This window comes from Tyto alba, unplaced genomic scaffold, assembly GCF_018691265.1.
Source record: "Tyto alba isolate M040663 unplaced genomic scaffold, T.alba_DEE_v4.0 Super-Scaffold_22, whole genome shotgun sequence".
Lineage (NCBI taxonomy): Eukaryota > Metazoa > Chordata > Aves > Strigiformes > Tytonidae > Tyto > Tyto alba.
The window spans coordinates 5,951,304-5,962,041 of NW_024881296.1; the positions used below are offsets into that span (position 1 = coordinate 5,951,304).

The 10,738-nt window shown below is 42.4% G+C and overlaps 1 long non-coding RNA gene across 1 annotated transcript; it reads right to left on the bottom strand.

The window, feature by feature from the left end:
- Positions 1 to 1,279: 1,279 nt before the first annotated feature.
- LOC116959743 lies at positions 1,280 to 6,687 on the bottom strand. Its single transcript, XR_004406027.1, has 3 exons — positions 6,597 to 6,687; positions 2,036 to 2,267; positions 1,280 to 1,327 (listed from the first exon to the last, which is right to left on the bottom strand). It is a non-coding gene; the product is annotated as an uncharacterized LOC116959743 (long non-coding RNA).
- Between the last annotated feature and the right edge of the window lie 4,051 nt (positions 6,688 to 10,738).

Below are 10,738 nucleotides of genomic sequence, written 5' to 3' on the forward strand. Positions count from 1 at the left end.
ACTGTTTTGTACAAATCACTATCTTCTGACATGCAGAAGGTTTACAGCAGACACTGGTCTGTTGCTCTCCTGCCCCAGAGAGGCAGGACAAGAAGCAGCTGGCTCAGTTGGCAACTTAGACTCAGATTTAGTATTCAGGGAAAGTTTTGAATGATAAGTGTATACCAGGCTACTTGGGGCTTTAATGTCCTGGCATCTTTTTCAAAAAATAGAGATCACCACCAGTCAAGACCTACTTTCCTTTGGACTGTACCCAGTGCAGGAAGGTGGACTTCACAGCTTCTTGGGGTCCTTCCAGTCCTGCTTCCCCACAGCTCCCTGACTTCATGACAGCAAACCCAAAGCCTCCTTTTCAAAAGTGACAAATGCAGCTTCCAGTGCAAGCCAGCTAGATGTAAGCTATAAACAAAGGTAAGACTGAAAATCAGCTACTACAGTGTGCTGTCAAAAAATACTGTAAGATTTAAGAGAGCTGCCTGATTCATCAAAAAAACCCACTGTCCTTCCATTTAAGCTTTTCCCTCCCAGCTTGATTTCAGCCTGTAGGCCTACATGAAATACTGTAGGTTAAGTGGTTTCAAATCCACCCCTTGTCAGCAGTAAAGGCCATGCTACAAATCAGCCACATTCATGCAGCTTCTCTCTATTGACATTGACAGTTAAGAAAACATCGTCTGATTCACAGCTCATGGTCTGAAGCAAAGAGAGAGAAACTGTTTCTTGAAGATAAATTACAGTATTAATGTTATTCAACATAACTTTTTAATTGTCATATGGTTTGGTCCATGATCCACGTTTGTAGACCTGCAAGTTTTCTCTAGGAAGTTGTCATTCTGTGTCACTTTCTTATTTCCTTAAATATTGTGTTTCATATGCTAGCTGAATTGCAGATTGGCTGATGATGGTGTAATTTAAACTTACACAATTAGTATTGCAGTGAATAAAAAAGTAATTCATCTACAATAGTTGCCAGTAGTATTTTCACAAGTGTCACTTTCATGGAATTTGATGAATTGTCTCTTATTGTCCTCAGGCAGAACAGCCCTCAATGCAACCCTGATCTTTCAGTACGATTTCAAATGTTCTGATCCCTTTGAATAGTGGCACTATAATAAAGGTTTGCAGCCCACCCACAATACGCATGTGGTCCAGTTATCATGTGTCAGCTTCAGTTTCAGTATATCACATTTGAGGGCTTAGACTGACATACCTTGGTATGGGGTAATCTGGGGGTAATCTGCCAGCAAATTATCCCCTTCTGGTTAGATACAAGACAGTTTGACATCTCAGAGCACAGCCTTCTTGATAGGTTTTCGATGAGGAATACCTTTAAAAAAAATAAAAATCTGACCTTCCAACAAGCAAAGCAAGATGCTGGGTTCAACAATGTGTTCAGGAAACTTAGTATATGGGTACGCAACATGTATCTTAAGCATATGTCAGGGGAATAACTAATCCATCATTTTTAATGGTCTATTTGTTTTCCCCCAGGATTAGAATTCAATTATTTTCCCTGCAACTAAGATCTTGTGACCTTAAAAAACCCTACACTCTGCCTCAACCATGTGCAGTTGTTACTGTTAATTTTATTATTATTAACAGATACTATCTTGGGAAATAAAGTACTGAGATGAGGCACCTGTTACCCAACATATGCCAGGTACAGAAATCAAACAGCAAACATTAAGAGAGGTTTGGGTAGTGTCTGTGGCACCTGATAGAGGAAAGAAAGTGCACAATCCTTTCACCATAACTGTTACCTGACCTCAGATCTCCCTCTGTGCAGCAGACAACAGATACCCAGAGCTTCTGTTATTTACTGATGATCAGGCAGAACTGGGGTGAAAAGCAGAGCTATTTACATGAGAGATGTTGAGTCCTGCCTAAAGCCACATAGAGAGGCCCTCTCTCTTCTGCCTACAGTCTTTCTACAGCTGAAACTTCAACAGGTCAGAGAGGCAAAATAACGTGTTTTAGTCACCCTGCTAGCCTCGGGCCAGGTAAGGACAGTGTTGGGAGGTCCCATCCCACTTACTCAAATTCTTCTGTTGCTGTTCATGCCATGCTGCATCTGGGAGCAACTACACAAGCCTGATGATGAGCTCCAATGCTCCTTCCCTGCAGATTCTGTGGCAGGTTTGCTCTGCTGAGCCCCGTGGGCAGGCACCCTTGCACCCTCACCCTTGGCCACGAGATCAGTTGGACACCCAGGGGAGACAGCAGGAGCATCCCCTCTGACTTCTGAGATGTAGTCTGGGCTGCATGAACTGAACAAAACAAAAAAAAAATACAAAAAAAAATTTGGCTGGAGCCACTGGTTGAAGGTAGTCCCTAGGCAGGGCTCCACAGCTCTGGCCCTGGGAAAGCACCAGCATTAAACTCTCCCAAATGACTGTCTCGCTTCAATTCAAATACCAGATTTTCATTCGGCAAAGTTCTCATACAGTTGGACCTTGATTTATTTGGTTGAGTTATTTGCCTGAAAGGAATAATCTCTCATCTTCTAACAGTTGTGATTTCTCTGCTTCGTTGATTAAAACACCTCTTTTCCACTATTTTCTCTCCAGCCACACACCCCACCCCCACTAATTAAATAGCTCCAACCCTCACAGCCGTAAGACTTCAATGGCTCAATAACATCCTGAGTCAATGTGTTGCAAAGCTGCTTTTTAATTCATTCTTCATGCAAATGATATACAATTAGACCTGGTTAATCTGCATTCCTTCTGCAAACGCTATTGTTAATAGGATTTAAAAAAAAAAAAAAAACCTTCAGCTTAACAAATCAATGGCACATACAGGCTATCAGATCAGTTACTCCTTAAACCTTTTGGATGGCCAGACATATGGGGGAAGCAAGCAATGATTATAACAAGGCCTTGCGAGAGTACTTTGCGGTGCTTGGGATATTTGACTTCAGAAGCTTTCCACCCCGATTTTCTCCCAGCACTGCTTGTCTCTTCAAGTCAGAAAAGGGGAGGGGGGATCTCAGAGGAAAGGATCAGACCTTTAGGACATTCATTAGGGACTGCTAAGGGCTGGGGGTTCCCCAAGGCTTTCTTTCTAAATTGAGCTGAATTTTTCAACAAGGGCCCAGTCTTTAGGACAGGTTTTCACCTGTTAACAAAGAGCATTGATAAAATAGAGAGGAAAAACACATTCACCTCACAGGCACACCAGGCTACCGTGGAGAGCTGCTTTGTGTCTTGCTAGGGAAATTCTGGATATGCTGACAGACATTTCCAAGTTTCACTTCCAGCTCAGGTGTCCCAATAAGCCTCTCCCTCAAAGGGGAATATGTCTTTCTTCTGACCCGTGACCCAGGGTGAGACATGGATGTGCAGGTTCTTCAGGCACAGGCTCTACCTTCCTTGGGAGGCAGGGGAGGACTGCATGGCCTTTTCTTGCAGGTTAGGTGCATGGGGAAGAGATATAGGTGTTACTTGTGAGAAAGAATACCCCCAGTCTCACAGCCCTTTGGTAGACTGCAAAGCAGCAGGGCTGGACAAGCACTGCCAAGATAGGAAGGGTCCCAGGGAGGGAATAAGTTCACTCTTACATAAATGTTATTGCCTTTCTCTTTAGCATTGAAATGCCCATTGTTTGTATAATGTGGCACATTGATAAAGCCAAGGAATTAAAATTCTCCATCCACAAGGCGTGAGCAAAGCAAGGTACTCAGACCTTCTCCATGGTGAATCTCTCCTTTCATTCATCTTTGGCCCTCCAGTCAATAAGGATACCAACTGTGATGAGGGCCCCAGTCCATCTGGAACTATTCATTTGGGTCACCAGATGATATGGACTTTCAATCCCTGCCAAACTTGTCCTGATTAGCACAAGGGACCAAATGCAAAAAGGCTCTGTATCCCAAGACAAATCCCTTCTTGTCACAATCATATCAGAATCACTCACAGGCATCTCACACTGGGATATTGCAACCTTCTGCAGCCAGAAAATATTATCCTTCATTATGCATATACCTTCCAGTACAAACACGACAACTACTGATGTGCCTTGACAGCTCTCCTCTCTTTCTTTCTCCCCTGATGCAATGCTGAGCAATGAGAAGCAGGCTCTCAGGGAAAAGTTTGCATGAAAAGTGATAACATGAAAATATGTCAGCATTCCTGAAAAGCATTCGGGCAGCGTCAGTCAACAGAACTGCCTGCAGGCTTTAAAAAAACACACAGCACTTCTCAGACCTCACAGCTTGGCAACTGCATCTCAATCGCACAGGGAAGCTGTGGCCTCACAGGACCCGGCTGGTTTTCTCTTTCCAGCCAGGAGGTATGCAGGAGAGCAGGACTGACAGGGCATTTCTGGTGCCATTATTCATAAATTGGATGGAAAAATGCCTGGCATATTTTTTAAGTTTTCTGCCAGTCTTCAGAGCAGATGAGAGACTCGTCACACCAGCACCACCCATCGCTGCTGTCAGCAACAGTCCTGCATGTCCCCAGCCAGAGCAGGGCAGGCTCTCCCTTAGTGGAGGCAATGCTGTCCCACCCTGACAGGGCTGGCCCCTCACACCTACCCTCACCCAGAGCTCATGAGGCTGACTGTCTTAGTCTTCTCAGCCTGGAAATTGTACAGACTAAATGGACAAGACAAAAGGACAGGCAGAAGACACAGTGGTGGTGGGTTTTGTAGGAGCTCCAGTGAGAAAATGATAGTAACTCTTCATTCTCCAGCCTTGGTATCATGTTACCAGACCACGTAATTTCTCAATAGAATTCAGAGCTTCCTTACACCTCCCTTTGGCCAATCTCTCACTTCCTTTCACCAAAGATATTTATTTGCAAGAAATGTATGGTGATTCGGTGGGTGGGTGTTTCGCATCTCTATGGTGTGGCTAAACTGCCCTGGAAAGGTTGCTGTTTTAACATTAGCTTCCTGTGGATTGGCAATGCCCCTGGGCACAGCATTTGGAATTACAACATCTGCTACTGCAACTCACCCAGGGCTTCTGCTATTGTGTTATAAAGAAGAAATCATAGCGAAAACATGACTAACAGAATCTGTGAACCCAGCAGTGTCCTGTTTGTAAGCAGTCCTGCACTCGTCTTCGGAGCCAGAAGTGTGCTAATGACAATTGTACTCAAGAAGATAGTTATAATAACTAGTCCTCTCCAGATCACAAAGGGCCTGCTCTAATTACAAATGCTAAGTGCAAACCCCAAGCAATTCCACTAAAACCAATTGAATAACCCTGATTTTCCCTGCTGAAAAAGGCTGCAGGATTTGGCCCCAAAGTTCTTTCTTGCTCTTCTCATTGCAGCCACAAGACAGCTCCTCCAGAAGTTTGAACTTGTAACAAAGTAGTGATGTCTGAGGACATATTAAAAGAGGCCAAACTACCTGAACAGCACTAATGCAGAGCTCAGGGAGGGCTGTCTATGCATCCTGGAGGTACCCAGGTTACACAAGTGCTCATGTTCCCTTTGGGCACTTTGAGACAGACCAGAATTTTTGAAGCTGGCACTTCTCTCTCCCACTGCTTCAGGGCAGAAGGAGCTCTGTTTGCTTTACCAAAACCTTTTCTGCAGGGAGGTTTTTTCTGTTGGGTGTTTGTACAGCAGCAAGTGACAGGGACCTCACCGCACCACATCATCCCAGGTGGTGAGAAGTGTGGTCTAGCTGGCTATTGAAACAGCTCTACCCTCTCTAGGTGGAAAGAAAGAAAAATCCCTCCAAAGACCTCTCTACCTGTCACTGGCTTTGTTACAGGCTCTTCTAACTAGAGTTTATTTGTTAACATTTGAGTCTACTAATACTAAATCTATGCACTTTCAGCCCATGATTTTCAGACATGATGGATAATCTACTGTTTCTCTCTTTTGATGGATAATGCCAGGTAAGCATTTCAGTTAGGATCACTGAAATGAGTCACATCACCGAAACAGAAGCATATAGTTTAATAGCAAGAGAAAAATATGTGTAGAATAAAAAATATGGTCCAGTGTTGATCAAAAGCTGTTCAGAGACTCATTTTAAATAAGTGGTTTCTATTTCATAAACTGTTCTAATTATCACAGGTCTGCAAAATGGGCCTCAGTATCCCACAAAAATAATTTTTCTTCTAGTTTTGGCTATTTATACAATAAACATATTGAGGTCATTTTCTTCCTTTACAGCTTCTTGCACTCATCTTTGCTGGCTGGTGTCCATTTATATTTCTTCTTTTTTCTCCTTATGATCATTTACTTCCAAACATCTCCATCTCCTTGTAGTTAAGGCAACTACTCATATAAATAACAGCTCCAAGTGTGGGTGTTACATTGACAGTTTGACAATATATTCAGGCAATTCTAGCCAATCCTATCCACATTTTCTGTGGGAACAGCCCCCATTATTGTCATCATACTAGATATCTGAGTAAATACTGAAAAAATATCAGATACAAACGTATCTTAGAAACATTATGTTTCTCATCTCTGGTTCTAACAAGAAAAAGAAAAGAAAAAAAAAAAGACAAAGAAAAATAATTAAAGAGAACAGATCATTCTTTTGAAAACAATGCAACAAAATGTTTGACACCTTGGAAAGGCTGGTATTGGTTTTATCTGTCCCAGGTCACTTACTCTTCTTCTTACAGTTCTTTTTGAGGCCAGGCTGTCTGCTGTGGTGAAGGGGACATCTGTGGCATCACAGGGTGGTTTGATGACCCAGTGTGGTATCCGTGATCCTGTTGCAGGCTCTGGGCACTCTCTTCAGTTCTGGGCTCTGCTCCTCATTCATCATCCATGATCTGCAAACCTCATGTCCACAAAACTTACTGATCTCCATGTGATTCTTTTCTTCTAGAGGAAAAAAAAAAGCACAGGATCTGGCCCAAATTGTGACATAACAGATCACAAGCTAAAGGATGGGGGGCCTAGAAATAGATCATTAGCGTAAACCAATCTTGAAGCCAGAAGTGACCTGAAGTCATTCTTGCATGGGAATGTCTCCCCCAGCCCATCCCCTGCAATGAGTCCTCCATGCATGTCATCAGCTCTGTCACTTTTCTGCAGGGAATTACTAATGGGTTGGGATCTCTTCTTCTCCCCCCTCTGCCCTTTCAAGCCGGTCATGGCCATCCTCATAAATCTGCCAAGATGCTGACAGCCAGACTGCAGCTCACAGGGGCTCGGGGGACTTTGAGTGATATTCCTTCTGTTTCAGCTCTTCCCAAGACAGCCATTGATTTAGGAGGGTGAGTTTCCTTTTACATGTTAGAATAAAATAATAATAATAACAATAGTAATAACAATAACAATAATAATTATATTTATAATTATAATAAAACAAACAAACAACAACAAAAAAAAAAAAAAAAAAAAACACAGAGAGAGGGAAAAGGGAATGGGAAGGATAGTGGCACCATGATCTGTATTGAAGTAACTGCAAGTGCAAGATGTATCCCTGGAGAAACAGGCTTTACATGCAGTGAAAGGAGCAAACAAAGAGCAGCAAAAAATGGACCAGGGAACTTGACTATTTGCCTGTGGATTTGATAGAGTGCCACACATGCTTTATCTCTACCCAATGTCTTGTTAGTGAAGAGCCATTTATTTATTTTAGAACATGTTGTTAATGAATGCTCCTAGCAGATAACATAGTCTCAAACCAAAACAAGGTTTTCTGTTAACTCTAATCCCCACAGCTTTATTTCAGCAAAGACTATCTGTAATATTCTTTTACTTCTTTACCAGTGAACTACTGCCAACTCTAATCACTCTGGCTCACACCAGACACTATTTCTATTATCTGGATGATTCTAAACGACCTTGTCTTCAGCACTGAAAGGCAGCTTGATGTTATCTGAGGGACCATGAAAAGCCTACACACATAAAGCCAGGCGGAAAAAAGCCCTGTCTGCCACTAAAGGCTCATCACATGAAAGCAGCTTGGAAATCAGTATATGGGTCTCTGGTTCTGATGTGAGTATAGGAGATCATTGCTGCATCACTCATGGTAAATGCCATGATGGATGAATCTCCGAAGGCTGGAAGGTTACTTGTAGGTGAATTCTCACATGCTGGCCCTTATCCAAGTGTCTCCTGAGGTTGCAGAACTGTAATAAAATCCTTGCGGAAATGCACACTGTAGAGCACATGGGTTCTTTAGAGATTGTCCACACTTTAACAACAGGAGTTGCGGTAAGAAGGCAAGTTGAAACTATTCATTTCTAGGCATAAAACTAGTTGGTAGTATTGAAAATTTCTGGGAAGACTCATATGTTCGAAATGTTAATATCAGGTATTATAACCTCTTTAGAAATGCTATACTAGACAAAAGGAAATGGGAAAAGAAGCATCCTGTATTTGACAAAATGTCATTCTCTATGACAATGAGACAATGATCATAAATAATGAAATAAAGCACAAGGGGAGCTACCTGGTGACTCTGACAGATCATCAGTTTGGACAGGAAAATCAGCTTTGTAAGTACCTATCTGTAATTCATGAACATATGGGACAATCTGAATGCAACAGAGCAAAGTTCTCAGGACAATTCTAAACCAGCTTTGTATTTTTAAGGGGCAATTTTCTAATTCAAAGAGTGATTAATTTAACAGAAGGTAATTCTTTTCTGGATGTCCCCTTGACAGACAGAGGAGAACTGGGAATTGGAGAGACTGTTTAGACACAAACAACAGTGATCTAGTTACCCTAGCTTTATGCAAACTACATGAAGTCCAAAACAATAATATAGATACCTGATACTTTAAAGGGAACATTTCTCAACATTGTCAATGGTTATGATCCCAGCTGACTTGGAGATACAATCAAGTCAGAAAATTGTTAAAATAATCAGGAACCACTTGAGGATATTGGCTACAAAAGCTGCAGTCAACAGAGAAGGCTCTACTGATTCAAAAAAACCAGTGTTTTAGAAGGGAAATGAAAGCAGATACAAATAAAGATAATGTGTATGTAAACCAGCTACATATAAATTAAAGGCTAGAAATGGAAGAAAATTATTAAGAAAGCAGGCTAAGTCTATCACAGTTGAGGGTATTGGTAAGAAACAAAGACAACATTTAAAGCTCACATTTAAAAGATGAGACCCTCAATCCATAGAAGAAATAACTCTATAAAAGACTTGAACAGTGAGATCCATCTGTTCTCATTGCAGGACTGGGAAAAGTACAGCAAAGGAGGCTTTCAGACATCTAAAAGAACGAGGGTGAAAGTGCTAAATATGTGTCACCGTGTCCATTTCTGATGTCCTCATTTCAGAGAGAGAGATAAATTGAAGAGGCTTTACAAAAACTGTGAGTAGTTAGGAATTTGGGAAACATGTTTTAGTGTAGAGGACCAAGGAGATATTTAACTATTTAAACCAGCCATTTTACCAGAATGGAGATGACAATTCAGTGTTTCAGCAGCAGTTACATTTGTAATAGGAAAAGCCAGAGCAATAATAATGATCTCTTAGACCTAATCTTGGATCCAGTGGCTTCAGTACGAACATGTGCAACTGCAAGCGATGATAACTGAGGTGGAGTTTCTACTTTGGACATTTTTTAATCAAATCTGGACATTTTTTCTGGGGTCTGAGAGAGAAGGATCACCAGTGTGGGCAAGGCACTGGACTACAGCTCAGAAGACACAGATGGAATTTTACATATGAGAGTGAATCACAAACACCATTGGTGCTGCACTTCTTAATTTTTAATGTGATAGTCTGAGCACCAACTGTTTTTCCAACTGGCCTGCGAGATCTTTCAGGCAGGTCCCATCTCTAACTATGTGCACAAAATGCTTCAGTGAGGTCCTGCGCTTGAGCAAGCTCTCTCAAGGCTACTGTAATGAAAGTAGAAGCAACACGTCAATAGGTCCTTCCATTCACGGACTCACTCACACCGCTGCAGAGGTGGGAACACAGGCTCCTGCAGTTCCAGCAGTCATTACATAGGCTCAGGAGTGTGACTTCTGAGGAAGCCAGTTTTCTGAAAATGTCTTGCACAGCACAAAAGCAGACAGGTAACAACTCCCACTGCTTCAGGACTTTGCCAAGTCTTCCAGGAGTTCCTGTGTTAAGAAGTGCAAACTCCCTTTTCCTCCTGGATATATGCACACACATGCATACGCTGAATATTTTCACCAAGTTCTGCAGAACCTGGATTTTTCTAGAGATGGAAATGCAGGCAAACCCCATCATGTGCTTCGGTGTGCTGTCTGATCTGTAATGGTTTTACTCAGCTTACACCGTGGTAGCACAGACTGACCTATACAGTGGATGGCTGTTGGGCTGGGGACGGCTGCCAAGGCCAGACAGCCCAGTGGTTAAAGTTCAGCATGAGTATGGTGTAGAAAGGATGGGGCTGAGGGCAGGCTAGCTGCAGCACTATCCCAAGCATAAGCTGTTTATTAGGGTGAGTATAAAGCACTCCAGAAAGGCAAGACTCAGTGTTCTTCCTTTTGATCCTATTATCATATGACAACATGATTAAAGACAGAGTAAAGGCAAGGCCCTCATGGAAGAAGCACAGGGGTGTCAAACCACTAATGGAAACTGTCACAGAGGAGATGGAAAGTTTAAAGAAAACATGCCCCTCTCTCCCCCCAGGGCAGGGAGCGAGGAGGATCCCAGTGCCAGCAGAGGCTGCTCACAAAGGCAGAGCAATTAAAACAAGAACATGGGACAGAACTCAGAAAAGTAAATGTGGTGTCAGCTCCTCCTTTGTCATCTCTGTGTCCTGGGAAACCAGATGACAGCAAAGATTGGCTGCATGGACCTTCTGGAC